The sequence below is a fragment of the Podarcis gaigeae genome (genome assembly GCF_964106915.1).
Source record: "Podarcis gaigeae genome assembly, chromosome: 4".
NCBI classification, from domain to species: Eukaryota; Metazoa; Chordata; class Lepidosauria; order Squamata; family Lacertidae; genus Podarcis; species Podarcis gaigeae.
In genome coordinates, this window is record NC_139677.1 from 42,589,443 (window position 1) to 42,605,144 (window position 15,702).

Here is a 15,702-nt window from a genome sequence, read left to right on the forward strand (position 1 = left end):
AGAAACATGGGGCTAAAAATGATTTTGAAAAGCACTTCAAACTGATTAAGATCAAATCGGCCCTAGTTTTTAATCATTCTTATCACTATTATCACCATTATTAATATATATATTTAAATTTATTGCTCTTCTCTCTAAAGTCTGAGGAAAGGTTACAACAATTCAAACTACAACATTAAGCAGCGGGGGGGTTATGCCAGACTGCTTTTTTTAGATTTCAGCTTGGCATTTAATACCATTCTACCACAACGTCTGGTGTCTAAACTGGAAGATCTGGGGCTCCCGTTATCACTTTGTGGGTGGATATCGGCCTTTCTGTCGGACCGCACCCAGAGGGTTCGGTTGGGCCCTTATACCTCTAATACACTTAAGACTAACACAGGAACACCACAGGGATGCGTACTTAGTCCGCTCCTTTATATTCTCTACACGTACGATTGTGTCGCTGCTCACCCTAGTAATAGGGTTGTCAAATTTGCAGATGACACAACCGTGATTGGGCTCATCTCTGAAAGGGAGGGTGAAACGGACTATAGAGATGAGGTGGAGCGGCTGACAGAGTGGTGCAGAGCTAACAACTTGCTCATAAATACAAGGAAGACAAAGGAGCTTGTGGTGGACTTCAGGAGACAGAAGAGCAATGTCCAGCCACTTCTGATTGATGGGGTCTGTGTGGAGAGGGTAACAACGTTCAGATTTTTGGGTATTGAATTACAAGAGGATCTGTCCTGGAGTGTCAACACAAGGGGGCTTGTGAAGAAGGCGCAGCAGAGACTGTACTTTTTAAGAATCCTAAGGAAAAACCATCTTCCGCAGAAACTGCTGCTTGTCTTCTATCACTGTGCCATTGAGAGCGTGCTCACTTATGGCTTATGTGTGTGGTACGGAAGCTGTACTACCCAGGACAGGATGGTGTTGTGCAGAGTTGTTAAGGCAGCAGAGAGCATTGTTGGCTGCCCACTCTCCACCTTAGAGCAGATTTATGCCACAAGGTGCCATAGGAAGGCACTGGACATAGTAAAAGATCCATCGCATCCTGGTCACTGTCTCTTCGAGCTCCTGCCGTCGGGACGGAGATACCGGACGATGATGACAAGAACGAGCCGTCTCAAGAACAGCTTCTTCTCCAGAGCGATCTCGGCCCTGAATGGGAAACCTGGACTTTGAAGTCATCTAATCTTCCTTGCTGTATTATATTATATTGTTTTAATTAGTGTTTTTATAGTTGTTTTGATTTTAAATGGAGTGCCCTATCTGGGTGGATGGAGCAGCCAAGTAATTTCGTTGTCCCTGAGAGGGGGCAATGACAATAAAGATATTATTATTATTATTATTATTATTATTATTATTTATTATTATTATTATTAAAAACAGTTTAAAGCTGCTTTTTGCAGCCAGCCTATTAACACATGAACTTGAAAGGATTTCTTCTAGTGTAAAGTAACAAAATAGAATTAGGAAACTAATCTCACTGGTCATTGGTGAGATACCGACAAACTGTGTTTCCCCTTATATTGAACTACTGTATAGCCATGTATTGTTTTTTCAATTACATTTTCACTCTGATTTCTGTGATGAAGCTATTAAAAGCTATTATAATCTGGCATGGCAAGTCGAGGAAGGAAGAGCCACACACCCATCTCTCAGCCATTAATTCTGTGTACTCTTTAATTAGTATGCACAGTGAATGCTATCCCGGAAGACTTCCAACCGAGCAATGTCATTTTTGCATTAACCCCATTTGCAGCCAACGTAGTCCTATTACTGCTGCTGCTCCTGATAATAATTGCTTGCTTATCCTTTCCCTGTCTCCCAGAGAGGGTGAACAGTGGCAGCCAGAAGGAGGAGACCCATTCACCTGCCAGCTTTTCTCCCAAGCAAGAGAGCAGTGTCTGACTGTCCAGGACTTGGATAAACACCAGGTGAGACATTAGGAGGTAGTCATACACCTGTTTTTCAGTAATGATAAAAGTGAAACCAAAACTCAATAGACTTTAGGGTCCTTCACAAGTCTCCACACCCATCAACATATAGAGAAGCAGAGGAATGCATGCTGCCCCCAGCCATTTTGGTACATTCAGTGTTGGTGTGAAAGGGACCTGCCCATGTTCTGCAATGGTATGCAGTGAAAATTCTGGTAGGGGAACAATTAGGAGCAGAGGCGCTACTTTAATACTCTGATTTACCAGGAACATTTAGGGTCCACTGCATGCCAGTGGTTCTACTATAAGGCTTTTCCATATGAGCAGGAACTTTGGGTTTAAGAATGGCTGCAACTTCTGCCTTTCTGCATGCATGTTGTAAACACATGTTCGCAACTGCATAATTATTTTATTTATTTCATGAAATCCATACACCATTTAAAGAAACCCTCAGAGTGGTTTATAAAACGATAAAATGGAGCAAAATTGACAGCCATACTTTAAAACATACAAAAGTTAACATGCTAAAACAGATTAAAATCACCTCGGCATCTGGGTAAAGGTAAAGGTAAAGGGACCCCTGACCATTAGGTCCAGTTGTGACCGACTCTGGGGTTGCGGCGCTCATCTCGCTTTATTGGCCGAGGGAGCCGGCGTACAGCTTCCGGGTCATGTGGCCAGCATGACTAAGCCGCTTCTGGCGAACCAGAGCAGCACACGGGAACGCCGTTTACCTTCCCGCTGGAGCGGTACCTATTTATCTACTTGTACTTTGACGTGCTTTCAAACTGCTAGGTTGGCAGGAGCAGGGACCGAGCAACGGGAGCTCACCCCGTTGTGGGGATTTGAACTGCCGACCTTCTGATCGGCAAGTCCTAGGCTCTGTGGTTTAACCCACAGCACCACCCGCGTCCCAGCATCTGGGTAGGCTTGTCCAAACAAGAATGTTTTAGCAGGTTCCAAGTGCCTGCTTGATCTCAAGAGCCAGTGAGTTCCAAAGTGGCAGGGGCTGCCACACTGAACGATTGAGTTCTTACAAATGTGGCACCTACAGTGCCAATTTGAGTGGGGACATGTGGTAAACATCCTTAAGATGAAGGGAAGGTTTGTTTGTTTGTTTGTTTGTTTACTTCATTTATGAATCATTTCCTATAAAACATCTCAAGGTGAATTAGCAATTTTTAAAAAATCTAGAAAAACCATCTCAAGTCCAGTGTGGACACAGAGTGGGATAAAATGTATACTTAAAGGACTTGTTAGAAAAGGAAGATCTTCAACTGGTGCTGAAAAGACGACAGAGATGGTGCCTGTCTGATAGGACTGAGAGGCTGTTCCAGAGGGTAGGTGCCACCACACAAAAAGCCTGGTTCTGACATTGTGTGGAATGGACCTCCTGATAGGATAGAATTTGCAGGTTGCCCTCTTGGGCTGGGTAAGTAAGGGATGAGAGGATCAGCTGGGTATACAAGGGATGAGACTGTGTTTTAGACATCCCGGTTGCCAGCTCTATTGTGCTTTGTACACCAGTACTTGCACCTCAAACTGAGCCTGGCAGTGGGGTGGGTGGCAAACACCCCCCACACAACATGTTGGATATCAGGGACTGCTTGTGCTTGGCCAAATGCCCTAGTATCAGCTTGCAGATGTAAAGGCCAGGCTATGGCAAAGCCAACTGTTGATGTATGGCTAACCTGTGTAAGCGTTTTGTGATTTAAAACAAAAGCAAAAAACATAATTCATAGCTGAGCTTGAATATGTTTATAATTCTGTGATGTGTTGAATGCACAGCACTATGAAATGGGTAACACTGGTTTGCATTATTAATGCAAAGCAAGGAATTCCCACCCCAGCCAAGATTTAGAAAACTGCCCTGGTTTTGTTTATTATTCAATTAATATTTTAGCACTCCAAATAGCATGTCAGACAACCTCCTGTATTTACCGCTTGTGTGTATAAGATTTGGCAATTTGCTTCTTTCCCTTTTTATAATCAAGGAAATAAGATATGCCATTAAAATTATGTATTGCTAGAAAGTGTATTTGCAAGTAGCAATGAGTCACTCTCGTGAGTGCTGCATTTGCATTTTGTTACTTACATGCTTTGCAGTCTCACTGGATGAAACGCCTTGACTCTCTGCCTCCTAACACACAGCTTATTTGTGTTGGCATATTTTGGAGGGAATCTACTGCTGTGTCACAGCAATGCTGCTGTTGCTATGGTGACAGAGATGCTTGTCTCTGCTTCATCACCTCTGTCTCCCCACACCCTGCCCCTTTTACATCACTTATTCATCCTGCCAGGGCTCACAAAAGGCAAGCAATTTCACTGGGGGTTCCTGTTCTGTTTTTCAGCCACATGACATTATCCTACATTCTTGTCACTTTCTTTCATATGGGTTTTTTTTGTTTTAAAGGCTGCATTGTTACAATGTGAATCTTTATTGTGTGTGGAAAATGTTAGTTTTAAAAACCAGGCTTCCTAGGGTTGTTATATGGCTGGAATTTTCCAGATATATCAGGAATACTGCACCCACAAGCAGTTTCCGGGCAGAAATTGGCTCAAGTGTCTGGGCCCGTGTCATTTTTGCCAAATTCCCTCAGAAACAGCTCCAAAACATCCAATTTCTTTGCAATTCTATTGCCCTGTATTGCCTACAGTGCAATCTTCTGCAAGCTTGCTTAGAATTCTGACCCTGTGTATTTAATAGTAAGGCACAGGTAAATGTGCCTAGGGTTGCAGACTACTGATATATTAAATTACATTCTACTTTCCCATAAGATAAGTCTCTAGTTTGTAGAGTTCTACAAACATTGGGAGCAGCTTTAGACATTAACAATGCTTAGCGGTGCAACCCTGTGCATGTCTACTTAGAAGTAAGCCCCGTTTAATTCAATGGAACTTACTCCCAGGGAACTGAGCCCAGGACTGCAAGCTTGACAATCCAGAATGACTGGTGCTTCCTGGTCTTTGCTCCTATTTGTCACTCCTGCAGCCGAACTCATGTATCACCTCCTGGGGCGAGATATATGAGTTCTGTTACAGACATTACAAATAAGCAAAGGAGGACATGAAAGCTAAGCCACTTGCGCTTCCTACCTCCTACCACCTACAAGCTTGAAACCTTTCTCAGCTACCACTTGAATTTGCCTTGTGGGGGAATTATGAGGCCATTATATTCAAGTTAAGACTAGACTGTACTATTAAAGAATACATCTCCACCTTAAAATTTCATCTTATTTTCAAAATTAACAACTGATTCTTAAAAAAACAAAAACATAAGCTGTAGATGTTGCTTCAAGGATATAGATTTTTAACACTGTAAATGAATCCAGTCCTTGAGCTGCCTTGACAGTACATATGTTCTCACATGCATTTTTAACAGCCACTTTGTGCTGGAACCTTGAGAAACAAGATTATTATTATTACTTCTACTACTACTACTATTATTACTATTATTATTATTAGCTCTTCACCATAACGTACCAGAGTAGGTTACAGCAATGCAAAATATGCACTATTAAAATCGGTTAAACATTTTACAATAAAAATATTAGGCTTCTAAAGCTATAGAACTGAAGCACAATTCAAAGTGTTGGTGCTGTCCTTTCAAGCCCTAAACGGCATCGGCCCAGTATATCTGAAGGAGCGTCTCCTCCCCCATCGTTCTGCCCGGACACTGAGGTCCAGCTCCGAGGGCCTTCTGGTGGTTCCCTCACTGCGAGAAGTGAAGTTATAGGGAACCAGGAAGAGGGCTTTCATGGTAGTGGCGCCCTCCTTCTCTTCAGATGTCAAGGAGATAAAGAATTACCGGTATATAACTTTTAGGAGACATCTGAAGGCACCCCTGTGTTGGGAGGTTTTTAATGCTTGATGTTTTTAGATATGCTATAAGTCGCCCAGAGTGGCTGGGGAAACCCAGCCAGATGGGCAAGGTACAAATATTAGTATTAGTATCAGTATCAAGTGTCAAAAGCCAGGTAAAGAGGTGTGCCTTCAACATATGATGAAAGCTGCACTATGTAGCTGCCAGACATACCTCTGTCAGGAGGGAATTCTGCAGCTTAGGGGCTGCCACAGAAAAGGCCCTCTCCTGGGCTGCCACTCCCCCATAGTTCCATAGTTCACTCCGTACGCTACTGTTCTACCACGTGTTGCCACTGTCCTGCCATATTCTTAAGGTAGTCCTTTGTGCATCTCCTTATAGCGTTACACACCTTCCTGTCAACCATGCATCACAGCACATCCAAGGGAACAGCCAAACAGTTGCTTTATTAAACAGGTGGTCATCAGGACTAGATCTTAAAGGTAAAGGTAAAGGTACCCCTGCCCGTACGGGCCAGTCTTGCCAGACTCTGGGGTTGTGCGCCCATCTCACTCAAGAGGCCAGGGGCCAGCGCTGTCCGAAGACACTTCCGGGTCACGTGGCCAGCGTGACATCGCTGCTCTGGCGAGCCAGAGCCGCACACGGAAACGCCGTTTACCTTCCCGCTAGAAAGCGGTCCCTATTTATCTACTTGCACCCGGAGGTGCTTTCGAACTGCTAGGTTGGCAGGCGGGACTAGATCTTACACAGAACCAAACTGGTAGAGGGTTGAAACACACACACTCTAAAGCCTACTTACTGAGTCATTGAACAATAGTTGCATTCAATCTCTTTACATGCCATACACCAGGCTTCCTCAACCTCAGCCCTCCAGATGTTTTGAGACTACAATTCCCATCATGCCTGACCACTGGTCCTGCTAGCTAGGGATGCTGGGAGTTGTAGTCCCAAAACATCTGGAGGGCTGAGCTTGGGGAAGCCTTCCATATACCATGTATGGGGAGATCTACCTGGCTCCATAATTTGCTTGTCTTTTACAATACAGTCAAAATAAGAACTTTTAAAAAACCAAACTGATGATGGCTTTGAGCTGATTGATTGATTTAGTTTATTTATGTGCTGTCTTTCCGCGGTGAGCTGTGCCAAAAGCAGCTTACAATAGACATCCACTTCTTATCAAATGCAAAATGTATCAATACATTCAAATAAGACCAGAAAAATCCAACCATAGTAGCAAATATAGAATAAATTACACATGACAAAAATATTAATCTAGGCTTAAATATATAAGTAAAGCAAAAAGGAAGTGATCAGATAAAGAAGTTCCATCTGTTGGTGCACTCCAGTGAGCCACAGCACCCTGGCTTGGATACAGTTCAGAGTGGGAGGGGTCTTCTCCCCAGGCAATGATGATGTTCAGCTGGCTCCCTCAACTCTCATCCAAAGGAGGCTAGCAGCTGCAGAAAGTAAATGCTGAGGATGGCAATGATGATGAGTCTTCTTGCCAGCCTCCTGGAAATTCCAGCTGCCAGTCTTACCACACTCTAAGGGTCTTACCACACTCCAAAGACCCTTGACAGCCTAGTTTAAATACAGTGGTACCTCTGGATGCAAACGGGATCCGTTCCGGAGCCCCATTCACATCCTGAAGCGAATGTAAGACATGTCTGCGCGGGTTGCATTTTGCCACCTCCGCGCATGCGTGTGATGTCATTTTGAGCATCTGCGCATGCGCGAGCGGTGGAACCCAGAAGTAAAGTGCTCCGTTACTTCCGGGTTGCTGCGGAGCGCAACCTGAAAATATTTAAGCTGAAGTGTATTCATCCCGAGGTATGACTGTACTGTTGAGAGAGGGAATGCTGATTGACTTTTGATGGTGCTGCTTCTATTATTATTATTATTAGTAGTAGTAGTAGTAGTAGTAGTATTGCTAGTAGTTGTATTACTGTTGTAATATACAATTACTGACTCACACTTGCATACATGAAAGGGTTAACCTGAGCTCAGGTTGCCAGTGGGGGTGGAGCTTAGCAGGCTTTTGTTTCCGCCCTCCCATTCCCCCCCCCCCCACTTTATGCTTCCTGGAACAAGCAAGGAGCCATACAGCCAGTGGCTCCCAGCTGCAAGAAAAGCCAAGTGAACTGAATCTCTCAAAAATGAAGATTTTACAGCCTCCATCCTTGCTAATCCAAAGATTGAAAGATCCTTTTTGTAAGGAAACAAATGTCTTTTTATTTGAAACTTTCTTCTTCTTTGTTTTACTGCCAGTGGATGGAGACTTGGTTGCTGTAACTTCTGGAAACTGTGAGTAAAATATTCACTTATTTGGAAAGTGAAGTATCCCAGCCTAAGTATTTTCTTAAGGAATGTTTGTTTAAAGATGGCTGAGGGTAGATATAAATTGAACCAAGTTTTAGTATGCTTGGAGTAATCACCATTGTGCTAACCCTGCTATGAGAGAGTAAGAAGTTCTCTTCCAAACCTCTCTTTCCAACAACTGCTACATTTATTTGTTATATATGTTTTCGTACACTGATTATTTTAATGATTCTAAATAGTTTATTTTCACAGTATATTGGGCTCTGTTAACTGCTTTGAATATGTAGTGCAGAAAAGTGGGAGGAGCACATACAGAATACATAAAATTACAGTGTGAAACCATGCCTATCTATTCGGATATACAGTGGTACCTTGCAAGACAAATGCCTCGTAAGATGAAAAACTCGCAGGACGAAAGAGTTTACGTGAATTTTGAGTTGCTTCGCAAGATGAATTTCCCTATGGGCTTGCTTCGAAAGACGAAAACGTCTTGCAAGTTTCAATGCATTCCTATGGGAATCCGTGCTTCGCAAGACGAAAAATTCGCAAGACGAAAAAACTCACAGAACGAATTAATTTCGTCTTGCGAGGTACCACTGTACAGTAATTACCAGTGGAAGGTGTTTTGGATTCTAAGTGTGTTTTGGATTGCTTCCTTGTGGCCTTTAAATGTATATCCTTCTTTTCTACAAGTGGCTTGCATCGTGTTAGAAAATACTGTACAATGAGCCCCAAGTACATGAGTCAATGGTCAACATAAATAAATTAATAAGATTACATTTATATGTCCCCAGAGACTTTCTCCCACATTATATTCACACATACACACACATACAATCTTAGGCTTGTGTTTTCAGATATAGTAGTAGTAATAATAATAATAATAATAATATTTATTTATACCCTGCCCTCCCCAGCCAAGGCCGGGCTCAATATACTAAACACACACACACACACACACCATCCATAAAATGAAGGAATATGTGGTTAACTGGAGTTCCGAATCATTAAACGTCTTTACCTTGGAAGTAATAGCTGGAACTAACCTTATTTCCAGAATCGTTGATTAGAATCATGCAAATGAGGCAAAAAGAAGAGACCAGCACAGTTATTTTTGTCTAATTTGCTTTTTTAAAATGTCCTCTGCTTCTGTTTGACTGACATAAGTTACTGAGGAATAACATGTTCCACAATGATATTCTCCAAGAGGTCACATAACGTAATGTTTTTTCCAGCCTTCTGTCTGCCTTTTGTTTAAGAAGATAGGAACTTGGCTGTCTATTTTTCTCCTGACTACTTTCAGGCAATCTACCTATGATGAGTGAATGGGATTCAGTTGTGGGGGAGAGATTCATTTTTAACAACATAATGAAATCTAGATAAACTAATAATAAAACTCACAGCCAAGAACAATGTGCCTTTAACCCACATTTTAGTTCAATTAGTTTTGGGGCCCCTTTTGCCCCCCCTTTCATGAATAAGCACTTTTATTATTCAAAACAAGCTTCAAAGAGCATTACATCCTAGGAACAAAAATTCAATTGGTGTTTAATTCAGTGGTAGGATGCAAATTTAAATTCCCATAAGGAGAGGACTGTTAATGCTGTTTAAATTGGTTGTAAATTACAGATGATACACTTGGGATTCCAAGCCCAGATTGGTGGAGTGTTGCCTTATGAATCCATTTCTTGAACTTGCTGTGCATTGAATTGTGAACAATAAGGCAACGAGGGTTGTTATATACCTGGATCTCAGTACTTTCGTACATTAGTGTGCAAACTGCATGTCCTTGGGTTGTGGTGGTGGGAATAAAGCATTCAGCTCAACATCCTTGACTTTTTTTTGTAAAGACAACTATTGCATCTTTACACAGCTGTGTATCTATGTAGCAAAAATTATCACGGGGAAATAAATATTTATTAGAAATAATAGGATTATTCTAGCTCCCCAAGAGGTTGAAAGGCAGTTATTTTCTCAAATCTGTTTCATTCCTAGAGCAGTTAGATTGGCTTCCTCGTTGTTCTTCCACTCATGGGTGAAGACCTTTTTATTCCAACAGGCCTTTAGGAACTGACGGTTTTTAATGAAAGGGTTACTGCTTTGTTGTTGTTGTATTCTGTATTCAATATATTTTTATATTGTTTAATTCTGTTACTGTTTTATTACTTTTTGATTATTTTTTTCTATGTTTTTAGCCTTTTCTATTTTATCTGTGTTTTGGTCTTTTTATGTGTAAGCCGCCTTGAGTCCAGGTCTAGGGAAAAGGCAGGATATGAATAAATATCTTAAATAAATAAGCTATCAAAGAGAAGCGTGAAGCTCCAACTGGTGCTGAAACTGAAAACCTACTCTGTAAAAGCTTCCAGCATTTTCATAACACTTGGAAATAATTCTCCTCTGAGGGCAATTGTTTTGATGTTCTTCTTAACTATTCCTTTGCTTGCTTTTGGTAAAAGCATAATTAGTAGGGGAGTGCAACTGCCCTGTGCTGCTGAAAAATGAGGTGAATTGGGGTGATTTTTTTCCCTCTTGGTCAACAAAGATCACGGAGTAGGCTCAGGGCTCCTACAAAGCCTCATGTTGCTCTAAGGTTCTGTTTTTCTGTCCTCAGTCAGGGGTAGACTTTGGTCTTTTAAATTTCAACATTGCTCTGTGCAAGGCCAAAATTTGGTGCCTCCCCTCCCCCCTTGCCTTCTGTTCTCCTCAGGCAGTATGTCATAGTTGTGGCACCCTGCAGCACCCCCTCAGCTCATTGCAGGGGAACTGGCCCTGCTCCCTAAACCCACCTCTTCCTCAGAAAACTATATTGCTATGTTTTCATGTCTGTTGGACTTTGCCTTGAAGTGAGGCTGTCCAAATAATGCCTATGGAGTCCACTCCCATTTGGCTAGTCTGTCTTTTCAAAGTATTACTTTGTTTGAATACTTTCCAAAGTAGTTTTAAACAGGAGCGTTCAGAATATGATGCATCTCCAAGAACCAGACCTCCCTCCCTCATGCCAAAAAGCAAAGCCATCGTTCCCAATGTTGCTAATCTGAATGGAAGACTAAGGATTAGATCATTTGTCTTAATGAATATAAACAACTTTTATGTATATATAAAGTTGCATAGTAGCTGGGCTGAGAGACATTTACAATGCTGGGTAATAATTAAAAATGTGGCAGAAGTGTATGTTCTGCCCTCTCCTCCAGACTTCTCTCCCTAACTTTTTATCATGGATTTCTAAACTAAGCCTTCTCACTCTCTTTTCAATTCTGCATTCAGTTTTGCAGCTTGGACATTTGCCTCTGCAGTATTTGGCTTTTCAGTATAACCTTTCTGTCGTCCGTCCATCCCCCCCCCCCCCCGAGAAAGGGGCAGCCCCAAAAACCCTATCTTTTCAGGCAGTAGGAAAGAGGCCCAATTAATAATCTGGGTACACATTTTTCATTGTGAAATCTAAGCAGGACTCAACCTGGTCTACATAAGGGATCACGTAGGAGGGCAGTGTAATAGCTTCTTGAAATAAAATAAGAATGAGAAGAGTAACAACACAAGTTTAATGGAACTAGTCAGGGTAAGAGCAGTAGGATCACATTGAGCTTGTCAAATACTTTCATTATAGTGATGTCTGTTGGATCAGGAAAAGGTGTGAAAGGAATACACAGGGTTGAGCCTTTGCACACAGCTATTCCGGCATCTAAGTTCACTGCCATTGGGAAGAATTGAGCAGAGCTTACACAATTAAACAGCAGCTCCTTTCCTCTGGAATAAAATGATGCCATGGAAGCAAACAGTTGTATCAGAAGACTCTGGGCTTTTACGTCAGTGCTTCTGTGAACTGGAAAAGACAGGGCAAATTACTGCTTCCGACAAATTGGGAAAGGACAATAAAATTTGCTTCTCAAATGCCAGGAATTCTGAGCATGCAAAATTCCCCCAAAGCCTCTCCGTTTCCAGAGAATAAGGCATCAACAGTTGCCCTTTCCCAGCTTTCAGATGATTGAAATACGATTGAAAATAAAGTAATTGTATATTAATACAAATACTACACTGCAAGATGGTGAATGCATTCCCAGAACTGGCCAACTTAAAAGGTTCTCTGTTAAACCCAAGCGGTAAGAGAGCAGTCAAGTCTGTGCCTACTTAGGTAGTTTTGAGACTGGAAGCTGGCCAAGATGCAACCAGGGCTTCAGACCACAATCAGTATGGCCCTAATTTAGCCCAACTCCCTGCAATGCAGAAATTTTTTACCTAATGTGGGGCTCAAACCCACGACCCTGAGATTAGGAGCCTCATGCTGTACTGACTGTGACACTGTATGCAGAGGTCAGTGGGTTTAACACAAGGCTAAGGATATAGAACAGTGGTTCCCAATTAGCTAAGTACTGTGGACCCGCTGTTTTTCAAAAGCCAAGTCATGGACCCCCTACTTTTAATATTTTTGATATCTCTATGGTAGTTTTTGTTATGTGTGAATGGTGCCACAGACCTCCACACTGCTCACCGTACCTCCTTTACTGCCAGCAGAGATGCCAGTGGTGCTGGCATTGGTTCTCCACCGGTGGTAGCAGCAGCAGGGCAGATGGGGCACTCATGGGGGCACTGCCTCAGGGACTTCCACTGCTTGAGGCGGATGCTTCACCCCACCTCATGGGTGGGCCAGCCCTGCTTCTTACATATTTTATTTTCATTTGACGCTCGCTCACTCTCCGTATCCTTCTCTCAGAGAGCATCTGGATTGCACCTTGGTCATTTAACCTGAATTGTGTAAGGATGAGGCTGTACATTGTGCCTGCTGTTATGTACTGAAGTTTTCACTCTGGGCCATCAGGACAATACTGTAGGTATCAGGTCCACATATGCAAATAAGGAATTGAAAGTCACGTTCAGTGACTGGAAAGTTGTTACTGTTGCATTGTAGTGGAGCTCTATATAAGCAGGCTGGCTGAACCCTTCAGTTCTGTTCTGTTATGGCCTGTGAATAAACAAGAGTTGTTGAAGAATCGCTGTGTTGTCTGATACGTTCACCCACAACTTAACACCTGCACCCTATGATGAACCAATTTTTAGCATCTCCTCCCACTATGGGGCTTTCCTTTACAGAAAAGTTCATCATCTCATCAGAGCATAAGCATTGGCTTGCTGGATTTCACTAAAGCTATGGTTGGCATGCCTGATAAAGCAATGCAATTTTAGCTGCTCTCTGTTTCTCTGTTTTCCTATATGAAGTTCGGTTTGCCACATTTCCACGTCAATTTGAGGTGTCTGTGTGTCTGTCCATGTCCACGTGAAAATTTATCAGCATTTTACTGTTAAATTATCCTAACATACACTTCTGTATTCAGTTCTATCCAATAGGCACCTCTTGCAAGCATTTCCCTCCAACACAATGCGTTTCGTTTGGCATATTCACTGGTATATTTTTATGCGCACTTCCTGCAAATATGTGCATTTTTACTGTTTTTGTGCAATACGCACATTTCCCAAAAGCAATTGTTAGAAAACTGCATTGCAGACTTTGGGCAAGGGAGAACTTTGAAGGCGAGCTGTGTTTCAATTTGCGCACTGAATCCTACCCAAGTGTGCCATTAGCTTCAATAAGTCATCGTATCAAAATACTCACATGTTCAAAATTGCTGTATACACTTATTTGTATTTCCACTGCAATAATCAGCAGAGAACTAAGATCAGTTCATCTTGTATACTTAACTGCATCCAAATTGGCTGTAGTTCCTCCCTGTTCACCCGAGGAAAGGCTGCCTCATCCATGCCTTGTTTATTCCATGTGTGTATGACCTTACCCTAAAAGCTTAATGCAGCACATCTACTTGTGTTGAGAGTGGGCAGTGACAATTCCATAGTTAGCCACAGCTTAAAGAGACTGTTGAGAGGATTTCAGGCTCATTAATAACCTTTCAAAGTGTTATCTCAAAAACTATATTTACAGCTTTCCTTAAATGTCGCAACTTACTTGCTGACTTTAATGCACACTTGTCCCATGGGTTTCTCATCCATTAAGATAGATTAAGTGACTATTTCTAATGCACAATAGTAGATTTTGTCGCCCTGCAGTTCAGCGCCCGACTGTGGCTGCCTGATACTCAACCCCTCTGAATCCCCGCTGAGAATCTAAGCTCTGTGAGCTGTGGTGAATGCATTTAATCTACATAAAAAGAACACAAATTGCATGTTAGCCTTTTTTGAGCCTAGTAATCAGCGCAGTTTACCTCATACGTTTCTCTGCACTTTGAAGAGGTTGCAAAGGATTTCCCCCTCCCTTCCCCCGCCCCATCCCTCTATCAGGTATAAGCAAAATGCTTGCCTGCTGACTGAGCCCGGTGAATGGCTCCTGTAACTTATCCATTGTTCATATTTAATGCTGACTGGAGCCCTGCTGTGCCACTGATAACAATAATATGTAAGGAGGCACACGCTGTGCTATTTTATTCCTGCGCCATCTAATAATTTGAAATTAAATTTGTTAATTAAAACAGGAGCTGTTAAAATGAGGCTCCAAAATTGCCAGATTATACATATCCTCCTTGCGTCAGTGGGAAGATAACGCTTGGTTATTTATATAGTCTGCAATGCACAGAACCCCATTGACATTGTTGTCAAAAAATCCTTCATTCCACTTAGAACAGTTATATTTGCATAATAAGTTTTCTTTTAATATCGAATGTACACAAGCGCACAGAAGAACAAAAAAGCGCATGTAGTTTTTGTTCAGTCATAACTAAAGAGGAATAAGAAGCTGTCAGGCCCTATTTACTTTGAAGACCCATCAAACTGAGTGGAACTCAGAGCTAAATTTCCTTCAAGACCTAATTGTAAGGCCTAAGATTTTTGCTGTCCAGGAACACAGATTTTTCACTCCTCCAATGTTGGGCCTTTATTGTAGAAAAGCTTGTTATCTCATTACACCATATGAACATAAGCAATTGCTTGGTGGATTGGTTATCCTAATAAATAAACGTTCTCATTATATTTTGAGTGTACATTATATGTTGCAAACACCAAACATAAGAGCCAACACTGCTGCTGTCATTTTTGAAAACTATGCATGCAAACCTCTGATAATTTTATATTCTTTGTCTCAGGGTTGTTAGGGCCTTTTCCAGTGGCTTTGTTGACCTCAAAAGCCTATTGTTAGACACTCAAATTATGTCAGATCACCCAGGGAAGGACATTTATGCCAAGACAGCCTAAAGGTGTATGTTTAACAAGATGGCGGCGTCATAGATTCCTGACAACAAATGGGGATGTTTGTCCAAGTTTTTAGATTTTTTTTCACATGTGTTGTCCACTGTGGTTATGTAAGTGGTTATGTAAATAAGTTTTAACTCTGTCCAGGGGGCTCTGTCCAGGGGGCCAGGATACTATTACAAATAACATAAAGAATAACTGGGTATTGTAAAGATGCCATCAGATCTGGTTCTTCAATATGTTATAAGCAAAGGAAAAGATTTTATAAAGAACACATTGTAATCCAGGATATTTATATTTATAAATAAATGGGGACCACACTAATATGAGTAATTCTGGTGATTATACTGTTATCTATCATCACACTACAAAGGGTGCCATCTGGGCCCCCCAAAAATAATTCAAGGAGGAGGCTGGGCCCCCTCAAAATTCTGCAGCAGCCGTGTACAC

At 41.9% G+C, this 15,702-nt stretch overlaps 1 protein-coding gene and 1 long non-coding RNA gene across 6 annotated transcripts in view; one reads left to right on the forward strand and one right to left on the reverse strand.

Moving 5' to 3' along the window:
* The window catches only part of RAI2 (retinoic acid induced 2), a 100,427-nt gene that overhangs the window by 25,738 nt on the left and 58,987 nt on the right, over positions 1-15,702 (forward strand). For 2 of the 4 annotated variants that reach the window (XM_083734429.1, XM_083734426.1), the window contains exons 2-3: positions 1,819-1,922; positions 8,014-8,049. The gene's annotated coding sequence lies outside the window, so the exon portion shown is untranslated. Of the gene's footprint in view, positions 1-1,816; positions 1,923-8,013; positions 8,050-15,702 lie in introns of all 4 variants that reach the window. The other 2 variants (XM_083734427.1, XM_083734428.1) reach the window with 2 other exon arrangements.
* LOC310842348 lies at positions 12,897-15,399 on the reverse strand. Of its 2 annotated transcripts, none has more exons than XR_014563085.1 (3): positions 15,118-15,399; positions 13,757-14,209; positions 12,897-13,021 (listed from the first exon to the last, which is right to left on the reverse strand). It is a non-coding gene; the product is annotated as an uncharacterized lncRNA (long non-coding RNA). The 2 variants fall into 2 exon arrangements; XR_014563086.1 differs by lacking the exon at positions 12,897-13,021 and having other exon boundaries at positions 13,625-13,927; positions 14,018-14,209.